General features: G+C 35.1%; 1 long non-coding RNA gene across 1 annotated transcript; it reads right to left on the bottom strand.

Moving 5' to 3' along the window:
• Positions 1–8,887: 8,887 nt before the first annotated feature.
• LOC112482561 lies at positions 8,888–18,472 on the bottom strand. Its single transcript, XR_003047345.1, has 3 exons — positions 18,409–18,472; positions 10,767–10,984; positions 8,888–9,075 (listed from the first exon to the last, which is right to left on the bottom strand). It is a non-coding gene; the product is annotated as an uncharacterized LOC112482561 (long non-coding RNA).
• Between the last annotated feature and the right edge of the window lie 3,060 nt (positions 18,473–21,532).

Raw genomic sequence — 21,532 nt, 5'->3', positions numbered from 1 at the left:
TGTGTTTTCTTAGTATATATATATATATATATACACACACATATACACAGACACACATATATACACAGAAAAACAGATAAAAGCATGTGTGTATGCGTGTGTGTTCTATCTATCTATCTATCCATCCATCTATCCATCCATCCATCTTCCTAATTTTATCTGCTGAAAGGGTCTAGGAGCAATTATATCTCAGAAGCAAGGACCACATAGTACCCAGATCTTGGTTTCTAAACACTGCTGAAAGAGGCTATGGCCCCTTAGAGAAATGGCTGATTCCAGAGTGAGAGCAAGGAAAGTACAACATGAGCCTGGAAAATCTTATTGAACTGGAAATTAAGGACGTTCTCACAGAATGATGGAACATATCAAAAGGACACAGACTCCAACTGGCAGGAACCCCCATTGGCCACATCTGGGGCAATCTGAGCATCACTATAATATTAATAGATTATGATCCACAAGTAAAATAGAAATACTTGAGTTCATACTGAAATAAACACATTCTTAAAATGAGGAGAAAGAAAAACTTTCTTACGTTAAAATGATAACTAATAGATGTTGAAGGAATAATATAAGTAGAAACATCATCATTTAGCAACTGTTATAGTAAATATTGATTTAGGCAAGAATCATCAATGTGTGCTAAAACTAGAAGGTAAGAGTTTTAAGAGGAACATAAATTTATATAATCTCAAAATATGTCCTGACCAAAAAATTGTTGATTGCAAAGTGAAAGATAGAAACTTAACATTGCAGGAATCTGGCATCAGTGTCCAAAGTTAATATCCGTAGTTAACGGGTTAAATCAGTATTGTGTGCCACCTCATAGGAGATACTTATAACACACTTCTGTGATATGTCTGCCAAAAAATGCATCGCCTGAATCTGATCATGAAGAAAGATCAGACAACTCATTTAAGGGACATTCTACAAGATCATAGGCTTGTACTCTCAAAAGTATCAAGGTCATAAAAGACCAAGGAATGACTAAAGAATGCTTTCAAAATAAACAAATAAGACTATATTTGTAGTCCCCGAAAACTAAAATGTTTTTGTACAGCAAAGGGAACCATCAACAAAACGAAAAGACAACTGACTAAATGAGAGAAGATATTTGCTTATGATAAGAGGTTAATATCCAAAATATATAAAGAACTCATACAACTCAACAACAAAAAACAAACAATCTGATTAAAATATGGGCAGAAGACCAGAACAGATATTTTTCCAAAGAGGAAATACAGTTGGCCAATAGACATATTAGTGGCTCAAGGTCACTAATCATCAGAGAAATACAAATTAAAACCACAATGGGATATCGTGTCACACCTGCCAGAATGCTTATTATCAATAAATCAAAAAACAACAAGTGTTGGTGAGGATATGGAAAAAAGAGAACTCTCATATACTGTTGGTGGGATTGCAAATTGGTACAGCCACTATGGAAAACAGTCTGGAGGTTTCTCAAAAAATTAAAAATGGATATACCTTTTGACCCAGCAATTGCACTTCTGGGTATTTATCCAAAGGAAACCAAAATAATAATTCGTAAAGATCTATGCACCAGTATATTCACAGTAGCACAATTTACAATAGCCAAGATATGGAAGCAACTAAATGCCCATCAACAGATGATTGGATAAAGAAGTTATGATTCATATATGCAATGGAATATTACTCAACATTAAAAAAACGAAATCCTACCATATGCAAAGACATGGATGGACCTAGAGGTTATTATGGTGAGTTAAATAAGTCAGACAGAGAAAGATAAATACCATATGATTTCACTTATATGTGGAATCTAAGAAACAAAAAGAACAAAAATAAAAAAACAGACACAAATATAGAGGACAATCTGGTGACAGCCAGAGGAGAGGAGAGTTTGGGGGCTGGAAGAATGGGGTGAAGGGTTAAAGAAGTACAGGTTAGTAGTTGATAGATGGTCACGGGAATGGGGAGCATGACATGTGGAATGTAGTTAGCATTAATGTAATGGGTAGGTGGAGAGCCAGAGGAGAGGGAGAGCAATTAGGGGGATCGTTTTATAGACTATATAAATGTCTAACTTGAAATAATAATAAAGTAAAAATTTTTTTAAAGTATGCTTTTAGATTGTAGGAGACTAAAGAGACATAAACTAAACTAAATCTGAATTGGATCCTTTTTGCTATAAAGGCTTTCATTGGGACAATTGAAAAATTTGAATGGGGCCGTGGGTTAGATGGCGGTATTTAAACAATGTTAATTTCCTGATTTTGATGACTATATCTGGCAATGTAGGAGATATCTTTGTTTTTTAAGAACATACTGAAGTATTTAAAAGTAATGAGGCTTCATGTCTGCAACTTAAACGGTTCATTAAAAAGTATATATAAATAATGAGGTAAATAAAAATATACATGTTATATACATAGACGGAGAATGATAAAGCAAATATAATATGTCAATATTTGGAGACTTTGGGCAAAGGTGTAAATTCTTTATACTATTCTTATAATTTTTCTATAAGTTTAAAAGTATTGTTAAATTATAAAAATATTTTAAAGGTACTGAAGTTTCTGGCTCAAGCAACTGCATAGAGAATAGCTAATTAAATAACAATGGAAAGTCAGGAAAAGCAGGTATAAAGGAAAAGATGTTTTAGTTTCAGTGGGTTATATCCAGTAGGCAGTTGAGCATATATGTAATAAACACATTAATGAGCCCCGTTCAAACTGGAGAAATCAGATATGCTGCAAAAGTTCTCATTAACCAAGAGTGCAAGACTAAAATCATTCTACAGGACCTAGAGAGGCAAGCAATTAAGAGTAGCAGTGGTAGTAATAATAATAAAACTGGCCAACCATTCATGAAAATAGATTTAGGGTATTCAAAATATTTAATAAATAAAAAAATTGTGAATTTATTGAATAAAACAAATATAGTTGATATACAAAATACTTAATCCCCAGTGTGGTATGTGCATTAACCAATCAGACCAAATGTTGGCCTTACTGCTGTTATTAGTTTGATAGGGCTACCATTTAAAGTACTGGGCAGCTTAACAACAGAAATTTATTTTCTCGCAATTCTGGAGGTTAGAAGTCCAAGATCAAGGTGTCACAGAGTTGGTTTCTTCTGAGGCTTCTCTCTTTGGTTTATAGGTGGCTGCCTTCTGCCTAGGTCTTCACATAGCCTTTCCTCTGTACCTATCTATGTCCTAATCTCGTCTTAGTAGGCCATCAGTCATATTGGAATTAGGGCCCACCCTAATGACCCAATTTTAATTTAATTACCTCTTTAAAGACCGTATCTCCAAATACAGTCATATTTTGAGGTACTGAGGGTTAGGATTTCAACATAAAATTTTGGGGGGATATGGAGTAAGATTTTGGAATTATAACAATGTAATAAATGAACTCTCATTCAGAACAAACCAACCATATAAATACATGTCTTAGGCAATCAGATTTTTTCAGTATTGGCTAAGTATTAGATGATACTAAAGTATCTTTGTTAATTTCAAATGGATAGAATAATAGTACTATGACTGTAAGAACATGAGTTTTTAAAGTGCATAGAATAGAATGTCAAGATGCCTGAGACTTGCTTTAAAATATTCTGGAAAAAAAAGATAGTGTAAAGATGACATATATCCAAATTTTGATGTTTGCTGAAGCTCAGATACCTAATATTTTATTATACTTTCTCTCTGTGTTTATAAATTTTGTAATAAACAGGAACAATGAAAGTAGGAAAACTCATGGAGAATTTGAAAGATATAGAACCATGGAACAAAGAAAAAAATATTCAATACTTCTACCCAAATAGAATCTCGATCTGCTTTGTCAGCAAATTTTTTTTCCAACTGTTTTCCACGCACATTCTAATTTTGGTCATACCACATGTAAGATGTTTATTTCTGCTTTCTTGAATTAACATTATGTTATAATTTCATTTCCATGGTATTATGTATGCCATATAAACTTTATTAAAAATTCGAACTTTGTTAATAATGTTCATATATGCTTATAGTAAAAATTCAATCATTCAGATGTTTATAATGTAGAAAGTGAAAGTCTGCAATGTGTTAATCACTGGTAATAGTTTTTTACATATTCTCATGCACTTTCTTTCATGTATATACTAAATATACTAAATTATTAAACAATGTCCCACTATAGACTTTGTCCTATCACCTTGTTTTTGTTTTTATCAAGTATTATTATCCCAGAAGGCTTTTTATGCCAATAATATACATCCATCTCATTCATTTTAATGATTTCATACTGCATCATTTCTATTCCAGAGTTTATTTAATCAATTATAATAAAAATGCCAAAAGGTGGTGGTTTTCTTTTTAATTAAGAGAGCTTTCATGTCTCTCATATCATTATTAAATTATTTCCTCAGTATTTTATATAATTTTCACACTGTTTTGACTGTAGTAACTTCTCTTATTGTATTTTCTAACTGGCGATTGCACATTCTCCTGCATTTCTTGCTTCTATGTCTCTTTTGCCTGTTTTTAATAATCTTCTCGACCTCCTGATATTGGAGCATCTCAGAGCCAGCTTTTTGGATCCCTTCTTTATTTACACTTACTTTCATGGTGGTCTCTTCCAGCCTCTAGAGTCCCATTGTCATACAGACTACTCCAAAAAGTATCTCCGTAGCCCATTCTTTCCTAAACTTCAGACTCATATATCCAACTGAGTGCTAGATATCTCCATTTAGATGTCTAACAGGTATCTCAAACTTAGCTTTTCTGACACGGAACTCCTAATCTGCCTCCTCAGACAAACCTCATTTGAAGCTTTGTCCATCTCACATAATGGCAACTCCTTTTTTTCCAGTTACTCAAGCCAAACACCAAACACCCTGGAATAACCTTTGATATTTACCCTTTTCTTATACTCCATACACAATCTATCAGGTTAGTATAGATTTGAACCCAAATCACATGTAAGACAGGTTATGTTTATAATTCAGAGGGAGGATTTTTTTCTCTACACAAACTTTATCCTGGACAGTCAAGTCTCCTTGTCACCTTTTGCTAATGTAGTCTTTTGAAGTTTCCAGTTTTATGCAAAGATATTAATTCCTACACTGAAAAGGTCTCATATCTTACGTTTTGGGAGGCTATTACATTCTAGGACTACATTCAGAGTATTAGCAAATGCCCGTAGGGGCAGGAATGACTTCAGTCCCTGCTTACCACTCTTACTTTAGTCTTCTCTTTCGGTCCTTGAGAAGTTCCTTAATTTTTCTAAGAGCCCAGCAGTTCGAACTGATTTCAGATTTTTTGTTTAAAGTATCTCTTTGACATATTGGGTAAAAGGTATTTCTTCTCTCTCAATGCATGTCACAGGGACTTTTATGAGTTAATAGTAGTTGCCTGGTAATAGTGATTATCATTCAAATTTAGCAGATGACTTACTGAAACAATTGAGCCTTCCTTATAAACTTTCTGTGCTGACATGCTTGATAAGCCTACAGACATGAGTTAGGCCAGAATTCACTGAGCTTCCCACGGTTTATAAAGCTATTTATAGATTTCTTGTCTACATATGAATACTGTTATATCTGGAAAATGTTTTCATTAGGTCTCAGAAGGCCTCATGAAAAACAGGAACTGCTGCAGGGAATAAGGAAAGAATTAAACAAACAAAAAAATCCGTTTCAGCATATGCTCAATCTAGGTCTCTAAAGAAATGAGCACTAGATGGCAGCAAATCAATATATATTATTATGGGTGCCTAACCGATCCCAGTTTAAAGGTATGTAAGGCCTTATTGTTAAATCTTATGCACCCATTTGTTATCCAAACCATTTACTGATGTTTAATCTACTAGTTGATGAGATGCATTAAATGCTAAGGCTGAAAATAGTTTCTAGACTAATAAATATAATACAGTATGGTGCCTGTACCATCGGAGTTTGTCCAGCAACACTTAGAAGAATCTAGAGCCCTTTTCTGTCACTGAAGACCACTCTCTAGATAGCTCATCTTTCATCAATGACGAGAAGTCCTCCTATTGAACAAAAGCCACATTTCCAACACTCTTCCCTATTTCTGAGTTGTAAGGCCTTTTGTGGTTGCTAATGCTTAAATTTTCATCTTATTGTTCAAATGGTACGTATTTGCTAAATTGAGAATTAGATTCATCTCTCTCATGAAGTGTGAAAATAGTGGGTTCCCAAATCCTGCTGTGAGTAACTACCAGACCTTCTTCTCTGAGGGGCTCAGGACTGATATCTCTACCACAAGTGAGAAGGGACTTTCCTTGTTTTCGCATTTAAGATCATCTTTGTATCGAAAATTTTTATAATTAGTATTTAAAATATTTAAATTCATAATTTTTGTGTATAATTTACTTTCATGATCCCATTTTTTCTCCACTAACCTGAGACAATTATAATTTTTATGTATTTTAAAATGTTTAGAATAAATTATTTCTAAAACAAGGCATTAATAGTACAGAAAGACTTAAAAAGGGAAAATGACAAATCCCAGGTTCACTGCTTCCTTCTCAAAGTGCTGCTCTTGAGAGCAATCTCCTTTAAACAGTTTCTGCTTTTGTTTCTTCTGGTGATTACCTCTGTTAAAGAGAGAACCACAGGCCCCAAATGGTGTCACTTGTGCTAAAAGCTGATGATACCAAACCTAGATTTAATATCTGACCGTATTGCTGTTTCAACCTACCCTAGAAAGATAATCTTAATCAACCAGTCTGGAATTTTCCAGTCAAGCACCAATAGGGTAATCTGTCACTTGAGCCCTCTTCTTCCCTCATAGAAAAAAGAGGGAATCTGTATAATGAAAACCCTTGCCTCCCCCAAACCCCCACAAAAAAGATTTTGTCCTGATCTAAAAATAATCCTTTCTTTTCTTTGGTAATAGCTCCCTTGCCCCTCCTTTCTTCCTACAAAACCTTCCATTTTATACAACCCCTCAGGGTGCCTTTCTACTTGCTTGATGGGATGCTGCTAGGTTCATGAATCACCTTATATAGGCAATTAGATCTTCAAATTTACTAAGTTGAATTTTGTTTTTAAACATTTCTCTACCTATCACTATTTCTTAATCCATCAGTTTTAAATATTGCCTTAATCTACTGCTAAGAGAGACAATGTAACTCATTTGCATCACCTTCTACCTTGCTTATCCATCATTTCCAATAAAGTCATGTAAGGAGGCAATAGCATATAATGAATAAGAGCGCACACCCTGGAATCCCGCTTCCTAGTTTGCTAGCTGTGTGACCTTAGACAAGTTACTCAATCCCTCTGAAACGTTTTCCTCATCTGTGAAATGGGGATAATAATAGTCCCTTCCCTAGAAGATTATGATGAGAATAAATGGGTCAATATATTTAAAGCATTATACAAGCATTACATTTGCTATACTTAATTCCTTTTTTGGTTATCTTTGTAAGTTTAAATAACATATTTACCCTTTTATTTCTGATCAACTATGTATCACGTCTCTTGTCATCCCATCTTTTAAAATGAAGATCCCCTCTTTCCACACCTCAATTTTACCTCCTATATTTTCCATCTCTTGACTGGTTGTTCCATTTTCTGAGAGATTTTCGAGATTTTCTCAACTTTATTTTCTAACCAGCCATTGAAATTTTTGCTTTAACAATCTGAATTTTACCTGATCTCTAACGTTTCTTTTTTATAGGATTTTAAAGATTCAAAACTTTATTGACTGTTGTGTTATTCAGGGTCCAGTCAGGGACAAAAAAAATCGTCACACCAGTAATTTGAATAGAGAAAATAATTTTGAACTAAATAAATTGTAAACTAAGTAAAAGATGTTATTAGCTACTAAAAGGAGTAAAAGAGAACTCAAGGGAATAGAGAGGTAGTTACCACTTCCGAGGTCGAGGGGAAAGTGAATATGCAAGGAAGGAACTTGGAATCTCCCAGGAAAGAGGCCCAGCAGGAGAGATTGAGAGGCCGGAGTGGCCATGGTTGCCGCAGGAGCACACAGCCCTGCGGCTTAGGTGACTACTAGCAGGCCTCCTGCTGGACCAGAAGAGAAAAACTCTATCAGAACAAAGAGTGCCTCCTCTCCTTCCTACCTTGCAGTGCCCCTCTGTCCTCTTACCAGCAGAGTCTATATCTAGCCAGTGAGCAAAGCTGACAGCAGAGTCCACTTTCAGTATCACAAGCAGGGGAAAAAGGGATGAATTTGGAGCTGAGAGGCAATGAATTAATAACCGGCGTAACTATCTCTAAGTCTACTCAATAAATAGCCTACTTTCCTCTTTTTGGTGCTTTCTTATTCCTTGAATTATTTTGACTTTCCCTGTGGAAGTCCCCCCTCCCCGCTTCCTATCCTTCACCCCTGTTTATCTTCGGCATCTCTTTAATTCTAAAGCTTTTTAAAAATGTCTGGAGTTCCTCCCTTATTTGTTATTTGTTAAAAGTAAGGAAATGAAAAGTTGATTGAGGGCTCTACGGTTGTGGCCTGGGCTTTGCCAACTGATCAACCTTGCTTTTAGGGTGTTTGGCTGGGGAACAGCCACACTGTCTGCCCTGCTTCTCTAAACAGTGCCATTTCTATAGAGAAAAATCTTCCAATTCTTTTTTGCTAGATTGGCAAATACTTGGATGCTGGGGGTAAGAAGGACGATTATAACTTACACTCGCTTTCAATTCATGTGCCCATTTTTAACTTCACATTCCATTCTCTTCTTCCAATTGCTATTTTCTGAGCTTCTCTGTATTTCTGCAAGACTATTTTCCCCAGATTCTTTAGAAACCACTTGCATTAATTTCTTGTGGCTTCCTTAACAAACAAATTAACACAAACTTAGTAACTTAAAACAACAGACATTTATTCTTTCTGGAGAAAGAATATAGTTCTGGAGGCCAGAAGTCCAAAATCAAGGTGTTGGGCGAAGGCTCTGAGGAGAATATGGCCCTTGCCTTGTCCAGGTTCTGGTGGCTGCTGGCATTCCTTGGCTTGTAGCCACATCACTCCAATCTCTGCCTCTGTCTTCACAGGGTCTTCTCTCCCGTGTCATCGTCCTTTGCCTCACTCTTATAAGGATGCTTGTCTTTGGATGTAGGTAGGACCTGCCCAGAAAATCTAGAATGATGTCTTTATCACAAGATTCTTAACTTAATCACATCTGCAGACTTTTCCCACATAAGGTAACATTTACAGGTTCTTAGGATTAGGACGTGGACGTATCTTTTTGGGGACCACCATTCAACTCACTACACCAGTCTTCTAATTGCTATTCTCTTTAAGAGTTTTGATTACATTATCTGCTAATGGTCTACTTTCTGTCTTCTCTATTAATTTTGTATGTATAGCCATATGTATAGTATATATTATGTGTATGGGGGCATTTTTTAATAACAATTTCTGGATTATTAGGAAGAAGAGATAAATGTGCATGGTCAGTCCACAATCTTGACTTTCTCATAAATAATTTTTACTAGGTAGTCCCTGAATAAAATCGAATTAAGCTAAATTCTGGGAAAGTCCAAAACAAATAAGCCAAGTTATATAAGAGTTAAAGCAATAGTTTCCCCCTCTCCCTCTCTCTCTCCATGTCCCAGTGAAGGCTGTTACACTTTCCTCAGGAAATGCAGGGTTAATCTCTTCAGACAGAGGCGGAGAGGCCTCATCCTTTGGGGGTGCAAAAGCTGCTTTCACTGGCAAAGAAGAGTCATCAGAATTTAGGGCTCAATGTCTCCAGCGTCATCAGAGTCTTCCTACATATCCCTATTCCAACTTTCAGCAGCCCATTTCTTCCCAATCTGTGCCTTTACTTTAACAGTAGATGCCCTTTGAAGCTAGAAGCTAAACTTGCATTATAATTCAGCCAGTCGCAGATGAGATTCTGCATTTGATTTTTGGCAATTTTAGCCCTGTGGCTTAAGGAGACACATAGAAGCTTTTAGGTCCTTTGTGTGACACTTAATATTTGGTTAACACATTCTTTAATTTGACAAATATTTATCAAATGCTAACTAAGTACCTCCTAGGCACATGGTATACTTCAGTGAACAAAAAGACAAAATTCCTTTTTGTGGAGCTGCCATTGTAGTGTATAAGCGAATGGTCAATTTCAATATAGTTTTGGGTTTATTTAAGTTTATTTCAAAATAAAAAAATTAGTGCCTCAAGTTGACAGCTCTTGCATAGCCATGCCCAATAAGCAGATACTACATGACATCAACTTATAGACACAGCATTGGCATGCTACTCAAATGAGACTCAATCTTGGCAGGATATCAGAAGTTCCAATCCTATCAACAATGTCTGGAATTCATCTATTGCCCTAAGCCTGCTGTTGAGTGAGCCGGTGTAAACATCTATGTGGTCACCAATACTAAGTTCCTTGGTCCTGACCCCAACCCTACTGGGTACCTAGACTCTTGCCTCTGCTCTGTATTTGCACTTCATTCTCTGCTGGTAATGAATTTCAGCACTGAACCTCAGCCAAATTTTCTGGGCCAAGGAAGCTCACTAGGTTTGCCAGCCCCTTCTCTCTGGGAGATCTGGACCCTATCCCGATGTTCCCCGCTCTGTAGCCCACTTGCTAATAACTTCTTACAACCCAGACAACCCCTCCCACTCCAAACATAAAACTGTCATCCATGGGATAATAATTCCCACATACCCAATTTCTGGTGCCATGCTCCCATCGGGCATATTTGAGATGATGGCTATGAACATTAAGCTTGACTGGACTCGAGTTTGGTGTGTTTCTTTAGAAACTGAAATTGAGTGGACCTCTATCCATCAGACTTACCCTGCCTTCGCTGATCTCAGCTTACTTCCCTCTCTCCTGCAGGTCTACAGTTGGTGGTGGTTGTCTTCTGGATCTGCTGCCAATCAGATCATAATGCAAAAGAGAAGACTTCTCAGCATTCTGTAGAGTCTGCTTTTCTAAACATTTTTTTAGATTTTAATGCATCTTAATTATAGTTATAAGTAACCTTTTATTCTTTCTGTAGCACATTAGGCCTCCTGCAAAATAATCAATTTCAAAAAAAAATTGTCTGAGATTCAGGTATTGTATCAAATGCTTATACTTTTTTGAAAGCAATATGATCCTAATCCAACACATCATGCAGAGTACAGATAAGTGTTTCTTCTAACTTCAACAGTGATAAATATTTATTAAGCCTCTTCTATGTTCATGGCACCAAACCAGGTGCTGCTATAACTATTTTTCCTTTCCAGGAAAAATAAATCAAAATATGAAATAAGAAGCCCAAACTCAAAACCGGACTGACTTTGCTTCTTAAAAATTCAATATGCTACAGCTGTGTGCTTAAACCTGATTCAAACAGGATGATAAAATAAAACATTATTATTGAGAATATAATACTGTCTGAATAAATAGCCAAAGTGAAAACTGTCTCTAAAAACCATAGCATATGTATGTGAAGACTGTAATTAAGTTACATATTCCTCTGCTATTCTGTGACATGGTCAATTCTGAGTGTCTTACTATCACTCTTGAACACTTTTAAAGATGCTCACTCTTCATACTCTTCCTTTGAAAGAATATGCGAACCTTATATGCAATAAAAATATCAGAATATTTTACTTTTTATGATGTACCATTTCTGTCAAATGATATCTGGAATAAATCAGCTTTGACTTTTCAGGTCAAAAATGTTGTTTCAGAGTTTTAGCAGTTCTAATACATATTTACATTTTCAATACACTTTCTATGATGAAGATAAATGCAGAGATAAATTTTTTTGTGTGTATATGATAAAAACCAGGACAATTGTTTCACTTTCAAACTTCTCTTAGAAGGCTTCTAATGTTGAATTTTAATTAAATACTTGAACAATTAGGAATTTTTTTTCAAACATTTATTAGTAGAAAACAGATTGAAATCTGAGATGTACAAGGTAAGTCTAATGATTTTACACATCTGTGTGATGATATTGGAAGTAGAAATATCAGTATTTTGATTTTATACTTCAAATGTTACATCCGTGAACATAAAAAACCTACTTGATTATAACTTTTCAGGAAAAAATCTTGCTCAAGTATTAATAAGTAATCCAAGTTTTAAATAATTCTGGCATTATTCCAACATATTTCCTACACTATTTTTCTCTATAAGACATCTGACCCAGACATTTATGGTTAAAGACAATATTTTATAAAGTATAGTTATCTTGTGTAGAAAGGCATTTGGTTTTGAATAGTGTCAGAAGCAAGTAAATGGCAAATAGTATTACACAATAGACTCCGCAGATTAGGGAGCTGAATTCTAAGGTTAAAGGTAACTTCCACATATTAGCAGAGCTTTCCTAGTTTCATTAACAATTCTCTATTTCTAATAAAAGCCCTGCTTTCTTCGTAATTCAGCAGATGAGAAGTTAGTTGAGAAAGCTGTTCATTCCTATATAATCTCTTTTTGTTCAATAATAAATTTTTTGTTTATTGAGTCAATAACATGAAGTTCAGATGCAGGTTACTCTTTGTCCAATTACATAAGACTGGGTTCTAATTATCAGAGGTAATACCAGCAAACATATATTTTTTAACTTTATAGAAAACAAACTTCATAGGAGTTAATTAAATCAATCCTTTAGTAGGAATTGGAAGCACTAACAATTGGCATTTAGTGAGTCATTGCTATATGTTTGGTATTTTACTAACCATATTATAAACTTTATTTCATTTAATTCTTACTAGAGCCTATGAAGTATGTGCTATTATTATTCTTATTTTAATGTTGATGAACCTCACTCTGCAAGGACAAGTAGTGTGCCTGAGAACAAACAGCTACCAGTTTGGAAATTGGGGATCTGATTCGGGTAATTTCACTCAATTTCTTCTATCTCAGTAGCATTTCGCTTGTGTCTCTCTTACATAAATAAGTATGTCTTATTTATCTTCCTTGTCAACTTGTAAGCTCATTGAAGGGGAAGACCAGCTTTTATTAGATTTTTATGTGCATCGATTGCCTAGGGCATGGAATGTTTGGTAGAAGGAACATCAATAAAAATGTAGTAGTGATGCTATAATATATAGTAATAGTGAATTTTTACTTTTAAATAGGATAACCAATGTGATTAATTCACTTGTTTTCTAATGTCTTTTAAAAGACTAATATATTAGGTTGATTCTATTATTATTGATTTGATCACATAAAGTCATTTGATATTCATTTACTGTTAAACTTATTTGACATAAATAAAATGGCCTATAAATTCCTTGATCTATTTTGCTGCTAAGGAGTTACAAACATTTGTTCAACAAATATTTATTAAGCATCTACTTTGTGCCAAGCACTATTGCAGCAGCTGGAAATACAGTGGTAAACAAGAAAGACAAGGTCTCCATTCTTACGAAGCCTGAATTCTAATGACTGGGGGTGGGAGTAGGGTTGGGGGCAAAGTAGGAAACACATCAGTTAATGTCAGTCTGCCGTAATTATCTATGTGATGCTTCTACCGCAGTACTCAGCACACGGTAGGGATTGGATATGTATTGCATATCTGCTTCATGGTGGGACTGTTAGTGCCTCATAATTTTAAACTTAAGTGAAAAACATGGTAAACCAAAGATCTAAGTTTATGCAGAAAAGCAGTAGTGTTAAGGATGTGGTTCACACGTCCTGACTTTTAACTCAGAGATATGCCTTTCTAAAGGACAATTAACTTATGTAAAGCACTTATTTATTTTACTATTAAATCTTTTTGCATTACATTATATGATCGGTGTTAGTTTTAAATAAGCACTCTATTCATTTCACTAATGCATATTAGTAAATATGCATTGTTAGAGATATTTTTATATCTTGTATTAAACTTGAGTTCCCCCAAAACTTTTATATGAAGATTGCAGCGTCATATTCAATACCAAATAAATTGCAAACTACTTATATAACCATAAAGCAAAGATTAATAAATGATGTTATATCAACATGATAAAGTTATTAGTCTCTACAGTGAGATTTGTGAAGACTGCAGAAAATATGGAAATAGAAATTAAGTATTGATATCTACTCTAGAATTATGACTATGTAAAAGTAAAATAGTTTTGGATAAAAGCTGAAAGATAATATACAAGTTGAAGATAATTATGTTTGAGTGGTGGAATCTGATTATTTTTTAATTTTGAAAGTTTATATCATTAAAAATTAAAACTATTTTAAATACTTTATGAGTATCAGTATTAGGATAGTAAAAAAATTATACTTATGTAAACCAGGATAAATGCTCTAAGCAAAGGAAAAGCAATTACTAAATTCTCAAATTATTCTTCTTACATCTTAATTCTAAAACCTAGCCATAAATTATTAACAGACCCTGACTTCCATGGATGAAATAAAGGTTTTTTTTTTAAGTAGAAAATGTTATTTTATGTATAGTTTTTAATGGCTTGCGATCAAGGCAAAATCTCTTAAATAAATGATCGACTTTAGGATCAAGTATAAGCAAAGGAAAACTTGTTAACATCTGGACAACGATATTAGATAACCTGATTCTTAGCCTTGCAATATGTATTTAACGGCTTTATTTCTATTTACGTATCTTCTAAAATGCTCAGATTTCATATTTCAACTGAATACACTGAGAGTCATGAGACTGATCCCATGACTGAATTTTAAGGAGAAAAAAAAAAAAAAAAACAAAGAGAAACGAGTTAACCTTTTGAACTTTACGGCTATTTTAGATTTCTCAATCGAGGATTTACGGACAAATCTGATTCATAAGGAAACATTCTTAAGAGGAAGTTTCGAAAAGTGATATTCCAGAGTATATGGAAAATAGAGATATTCTGATGAAATGCCACTGATAAAAGAACAAGTGACTATGCTTAAACCATCACAACCCTAGATCTTATTGCTTGATGTTTTAATTAGATTCACTTTCAATTATTTTGCTTATCATTCAACAGCAAGGTATGGCACTATATATTTTTGGTGATATTCAAATATTCTTCTAAGTATAAGACAATGACTTTATTTCCTCTACCAGTTGTCACTCTTGAGGTGTCCAGAATCATCAAACACCAATTGTCATATCTTTAATACAGAAGGAATTCTGGCTTACTTTAATAGATGTTACACCAGGTGACCTAATCAGTATTATCCAACTCTAATTTTAATAAAACACAAAAATTTATTTTTGCTTCTGACAATAGTCTCTATGAATGAAGTAATTTGTCATATAAGTAATGAAGAGTAGTAAAAGAACCAAAATGTACTAAAAGGAATGTAATATGCATATTTCATCATAATGTTAAAGAACTAAACAGAAAGTTATTTTTCCTACTCATTATTTTCTGATTTTATTTTTTTTAGCAAGGTTACTTATTCTCCTGTCTACTCTTTCTGCGGATACAAATGCTTTTAGTTGAAAAATTCTTACCAATCAATATGCATTTTTTTATTGAAATTTCCCCCAAATTGACCAATTTAGACAAATTTCTCTCAATGCAAATCTAGTTAAAATATTTTTATATAAAGTCATTCATGCATACTGGTCAATATGTACCATGCATTTCTGTATAGCTTTTACTAGGCACCAAGTGACAACATACAAATCTATACAAATGATGCAGAATATATAGAATAGGACTACAAAATAACAATAATGCTTCCTTGCCTGCCTTGGAGTTATATGATATTAAAATCTCTAACATACGAAAAACAACAACAAAATTAATAACAAGAATCCGAAAAATAAACTCAGGAGAAAAGCAGAATTTTGAAATTTTGAAAACAGATTTCTTTATTAACAGTAATTTGTTTTTTAACTTGGCTACCTCCATAAAGGTAACAAATAGGTTAAAGTTTTCATGAAACAGTCTGTTCATTAACACCGCAATCGGAAATATGCAGAAAAAACAAATTTGACTCATTCTTCAAATTTCACATGTGTATGACATGTTTGCTAATCATAAAAGACAAAAGAATTACCATAGCGATTATTCTACTGACTGGAACATTGGATCATGAAGCCTAGAATCCTGTCCGTCTCTGTGATACCAAAGAACAGTTTGTTGATGAATAAATTTGTTCTTCTTCCCATCAACCATAAATATATTAGGAATCTACTCAGAAGATGCCCTAATTTATTTTATTACTCATTATAGACTCAATGATATTAATGTTAACTATTAAGTATAAAGATGATTCCTTTTGTTAATTTTTTCCGTGAATTCATAGCTTTGATTTATCCATAATCTCTTCCCAAACTTTCTTGTGATTGTATCAAATAATTGATGGGTAGATGGAAGGTTCTTTCCTAGCTTATGGATAGAAGATTCTAGGATGTCTTAATATATTTAATACTTTATTTACATCATTCTTGATGTGTGTTTACATATAAAAAAGCTCTCTTAAACATGTAAGCTGATGCAATTATTAACACTTTATTGATAATTTTATATCTGCTCAGACATTTCTAGGTTTTAACAGGCCCATTAGGTCTCAGCAGGCTCGTCAGTATACTAGACCTACAAAGAAAATGTCTCAGATTCCATTCTAGAACTGTTTTGTTATGGACTACTAATAAATTATCCCACAAGAGGTCGCCGGAGCTCCAGCTTTCTGGAGTGTGAATTTTCTGGCTTTTTGTTCTTCCTGCAAAAGAATTAAAAACGATTTTGTTTCCTGATTATCTGCATACCCAGTAAGCAGATCTGCCAGTCTGCTTCAGCTAGACATGAAGATAAGTAACTGAGAAGCAGAGGTGAGTTAGGGTCAAGGCAACTTATGGAAGTTTGTAGTCATCCATTATATGGCTATCCATCGCACAGATATCCATCGCATGGACTTAATCAAAGAATGGGAAATACAAGCAGACAGCTTCTGACCTAAGTAACTAAACTCCTTTAGACAGAAATTAGATATTTTAAAGGCACATTAACACTTTTTAGGACCTGGGTTGACATTCCAAATTCTTACACATACCAGAACCATAGAACAGAGTCTAAAAGAGGCCTTTACTCAATAAATATCTGCTTGGGGAAGACCGAATAAAGAAATACTAAAAGCACTCTTAGTGATGGAAAATTGTTGCTAGATATAACCACTTTTAGACTCAGTCAGAGTCCTGTAAAGAATTTGGTTTAAAAGCGTTCTTTAAGGAGCAACTTCTATTTTATTTACAATAAATATGAATATTAAAAGAAAGAATTTTAAAAGTATGTTTTAGAAAAAAGATAGCTTAAGATTTGAGGACATTTGCCACACCGTTAGAAGAATTCCTTCCCACCCTTACAAGCATATTACCCTACTGTAAAAATAGAATCTTTCTTTGATTTCTCCATTCCCCAAATTTTAGAAAAAATAATGTTCCTTTTAGTACCCTTGAGTGGTAACATTATTGGCTATGTATCTCCCTAGCCAGGGTCATTGGTTGCATTTATCATATAGGGGCAGAGGATGCCAGCAGAACCTTCTCTAATAATCTTTTCATTTTCCTTCTCTAAATGGAGAATATTTAACTTAAAATATTGTGATTTTTAAACATATATTAAAGGTGTTATTGTTGTGAATCAAGTGTTTGAATACTTTCTTGTATTCATATAAAGAGTGTTAAAATTATAAAGAATATTAGAATTATAAGGATGAAAAGACAAGAATGAAAAGACCTGTAAAGATCTCAACCCTATGGACATAAAAGGATTTCATCAAGATGATTTCTAAGGTCCTTTCCAGCCTGAAAATGTAATGACTCTGCTTAAATTCTCATTCTTTGGACTATAAAACATTCATTTCTATATCAATGACATTACTTTAGGTGGAGGGCTTTTCTTCTTTGATTATCTGTCTAGTTATGCACCATGGTTTGGGAGTTAAAAATCAGATCATGAATATCTAATTTTCAAAAGTACCCAGATTTTGCATGATTTCCTCAGCATTATTTAATGCATAGTTTTAACTTCTCTGTTAACGAACACACTGTTTCATGAAACGCTTTTGCAATATGCCAAATATAATTTTCTCTCATTTCCTTTTTGGAGGTGGGAAATTCATATATTTATATCGGAGATGCCCACGAACTAAAAGACCCAAGCAAATAATAATACGGGGACACTGAATTTCTATTCGACTTGAGCTATCAGCTGAAAAAGGAGAAATGAAACACAGGTCAGCCAGGATGGGAGTGAAGGAGCGAACCAGTCATAATGTTTGAAAAGGCAAATTACAGGACCAGAATCTTAGAGAATTACACACTCAGTAAGCCTTTTTCATACCACCACCATCTACTCCACCACCCTGGGCTAGTGTTAGCTGACAAGGCACTTGGTTGTCCCCAGTTTACTCACAGTAAGCCCTGGGTTGGCACAGCCAGAGAACATTTCAACTGTGTGTTAAAAACAAGAGTGAGTCACCGACTCCTAGACCGACCAAAACGATATTGTCAGGAGAGTATCAGGACCGCATCAGCGCCTCATGCACTTACCTCACGCCTGCCACCGAGGTCTGTGCTTTCCTGAGGCTTTCCTGGTCCTTGTATTCAAGTAGCTCACAGTCCAATCAGAGAAAAGAGGCAAAAACACAGACCACGACAATATTTCATCAATACTAAGGCCCGTTTCTTTGCAGTTTTACATCTCTGAAGTCAGGCTGTATGTTACAAATGCTATTGTCTAGGCAGCAGTCGTAAGTGGTCTTGGTTTGTGTGAATGCAAACTTGATCACAGCTGTTCATATTGCCTTTCTTGCTTTGATATGTACATTGTTGATACTGCATGTATTGAGGTAATTGCCATTTAAAATGCCTTTAAAATTTACACTATAATTCAGCCTTAGAATGAAACGTTATCGTGCACGCAGGAAGGCTAGAAAGAAAGAGGGCAGTGGGATGTCTGTTTGCCATCAGTGAGGTTAATATTTATCGTTGGAGGGTTGACCCCCACTTCTATTTTTTTCTAATTAATAAAATGCTTAATGGGTCCTAGGAAAGAAAAATACCGATAAGTTGAATAAGTCATGTAAGGCGTTGTGGCAGATATATGCAAAGGATTGGCTCTCACCTTGCTATCACCATGTGTGGTCTCTGGACCAAGAGCATCAGCTTCAACTGGGAACTTGTTAGAAATGCAGAATCTCAGGCTGGATTCCAGACTTACAAAATCAGAACATGCATTTTAAGAATATCCCTGAGTGATTCAAATGCTCATTAAATTCTGCAGAATCTCAGGCTGGATTCCAGACTTACAAAATCAGAACATGCATTTTAAGAATATCCCTGAGTGATTCAAATGCACATTAAATTCTGAGAAATACCAATATCACATGCCAAGCAATTCAACAAAAGGCAGGAGAAACTGCCTAATTTCTTTGAAGAGATGAAAGGCATTTCAAAACAACAAACAGTTGATGTGACCAATTCATTCATCATGCAGAACTATTATTTGGGTGTCAATCACCAATATCAGAAACTTCCTACTGAGTTTGAAGATCAGTTGCTTAACTTTCTGTGACACGTGATTCAAATGAAGAAAAATTGAGACCGTTAGTTGGTTAAATAAGAAATGCTAGCAAAACTTTGATATATCTCAAATGTTAGCAAAATTTTGATATATCTCAAAATTGCACTAAAAGAATTCTTTCAAAATGTATGAAATGGAAATTCTGTTACAAGAAAGCATTGCTATAATTTTATTGACAGATTTTTTGTTCCTTACCTTTCCATAAAAATAATAGTATATTTCATAATTGATGGTGTCTCAGACTTGACGTAAACCAGTATCACATAGTGTGCTAAATTCTACAATAGCAAAAGGCAGGAGTGCTGTAGAGCAAATAGATGTCCATTTCTTGTAATCAGGGAAGGTTTATTGCCTTGAGCAAAAGCTAATCAGGCGAAGAAGGGAATGAAGTGTGATTTAGAGAGGGGAGCACTCCAAGGAGGAGGGATTTCAAAGGCAAAGGCAACAAGGCTGCTTGTCAAGAGAGAGAAACTGAACCAATTTTTTCCCTTGGGGGGTTGGAGCAGGCAGGGGATGCTGGGTTAATGGTTTTGCCTTAGCTGCAGTGCTGCAGAGCGAAGGCAAATAAAAGAGTTTCCATTCCTCCAAGCCAGCTTTGGTGATAGCTTCCATTCCCAAAGGGAGAATTGATCTTGCCTGGGACTAGTTTTCTGCTGCATTAGGTTCAGGGACAAAGGTTGCTCTATCCTCGAATTTTCCTGAATGAGTTTACACCCTCCTTAAGAAACAGGAACATTAGTTTTGATAGCTAAGGGTGAGGTTCTAAACCTTGTCTGTACATTATAATCACCCCAAGTGGTGCCTGAACCCCATTCACAGAAATTCTAAGTTAACTGTCTGGGGAGAAGCAGGAGTGTTAGTATTTATTTTATCCTCTCCCTCCATGATACTACTGTGCAGCTTATTTTAAAAACATGGTTTTAGGGTCAGAATGAGTTAGAGTAGATGAGCAGCTGGTCAGCAGTAACTATGAACTTCAGCACCCATAAGGTCACAGAGGAAGTGAGCATTATTCAAATCTTTGCCCTGTTTAAGTGAAGGCAGTTATTTGGGCAGATAATGTTGGGAAAATGGGGAATGACTTCCTGCCATTATCTCTGAGCTCCAGGATTCACCAAACATCTTTGATAATCTTGGAATCCTTTTATTCTAGAATAAGAGATCTCTTTTCTGGCATCATATGAGGGTTTGGAGTATAAAAACTTCACATTCAGGCTCTCAGATACGCAATTCTCAGGGCAGCCCCAAGGTGGGGCAAAAGGCAGGAGTGTGTCTTGGCCAGCTGGGTAGAGGCCCTGGTTCTATCTTTCACAGAATATGGGGCTTTTGCAAGAAGAAAAGAGCCTAAACATGGTGTCTGTGTATTTGAGCAAAGCCTTTAAGTTCAAAGAGGGCATATGCATGCTGGGTAAAAAAGTTGACACTCACTCATAATGAAAGTATGGTGGTGAGATCTCTGCTACCTCTTGGCACAAACGATTCCTATTGGTTAGCCTTGCACAATCCCAGCAGTGAGAGAGACAGCTGAGTGAGGGACTTGAGCAAACATACACAATGCTGGCAGTAGACATTTGAGCTAACGTGTAGGGTGGACATATTCTAGAATGAAAGAAAATGGGTTTGCAGAGGCTGAGGGTAATATAAGCAATAGATCATAGGCAACACTGTTCTTCAAATCCTGTGTCCAGTGCTAGGCGGTGTCAGCTGTGGCTCCCATGATAATGTCTGCTCACACAGGCGTCAGCTTGGGGCAGTGGATATGTGGGTAACTGTACTTGCATTTGTTCTGCAAAGCTATGTGATGCCTTAGTGTATGATTGGCTATACTTGGAGGTTTGTTGTTTTGAAGACAGATTTGTAGTTCAACTAGTAAAATGTTCTTTGCTTAAGAGTTCAGGCTGAGACACCTAGATTATTTAAAAGTCTCCTAACTGGGTTTTCTGCCTCCAACCTTTGCTTCCCCAAAAAACTCTATTCTTGAGACAATACTTAAAATGATCACTTAAGAGAGTGTGTCAAATCATGCCTTCTCTACTCAAAATCCTTCTATGATACTTCTTTTTAAAACGAAAATTAAAGTTGGTACCATGG

The sequence above is a fragment of the Pteropus alecto genome, unplaced genomic scaffold, assembly GCF_000325575.1.
Source record: "Pteropus alecto unplaced genomic scaffold, ASM32557v1 scaffold185, whole genome shotgun sequence".
NCBI lineage: Eukaryota > Metazoa > Chordata > Mammalia > Chiroptera > Pteropodidae > Pteropus > Pteropus alecto.
The sequence above is the reverse complement of the archived record's forward strand: the minus strand, read 5'-3'. Positions and strand labels throughout refer to the sequence as shown.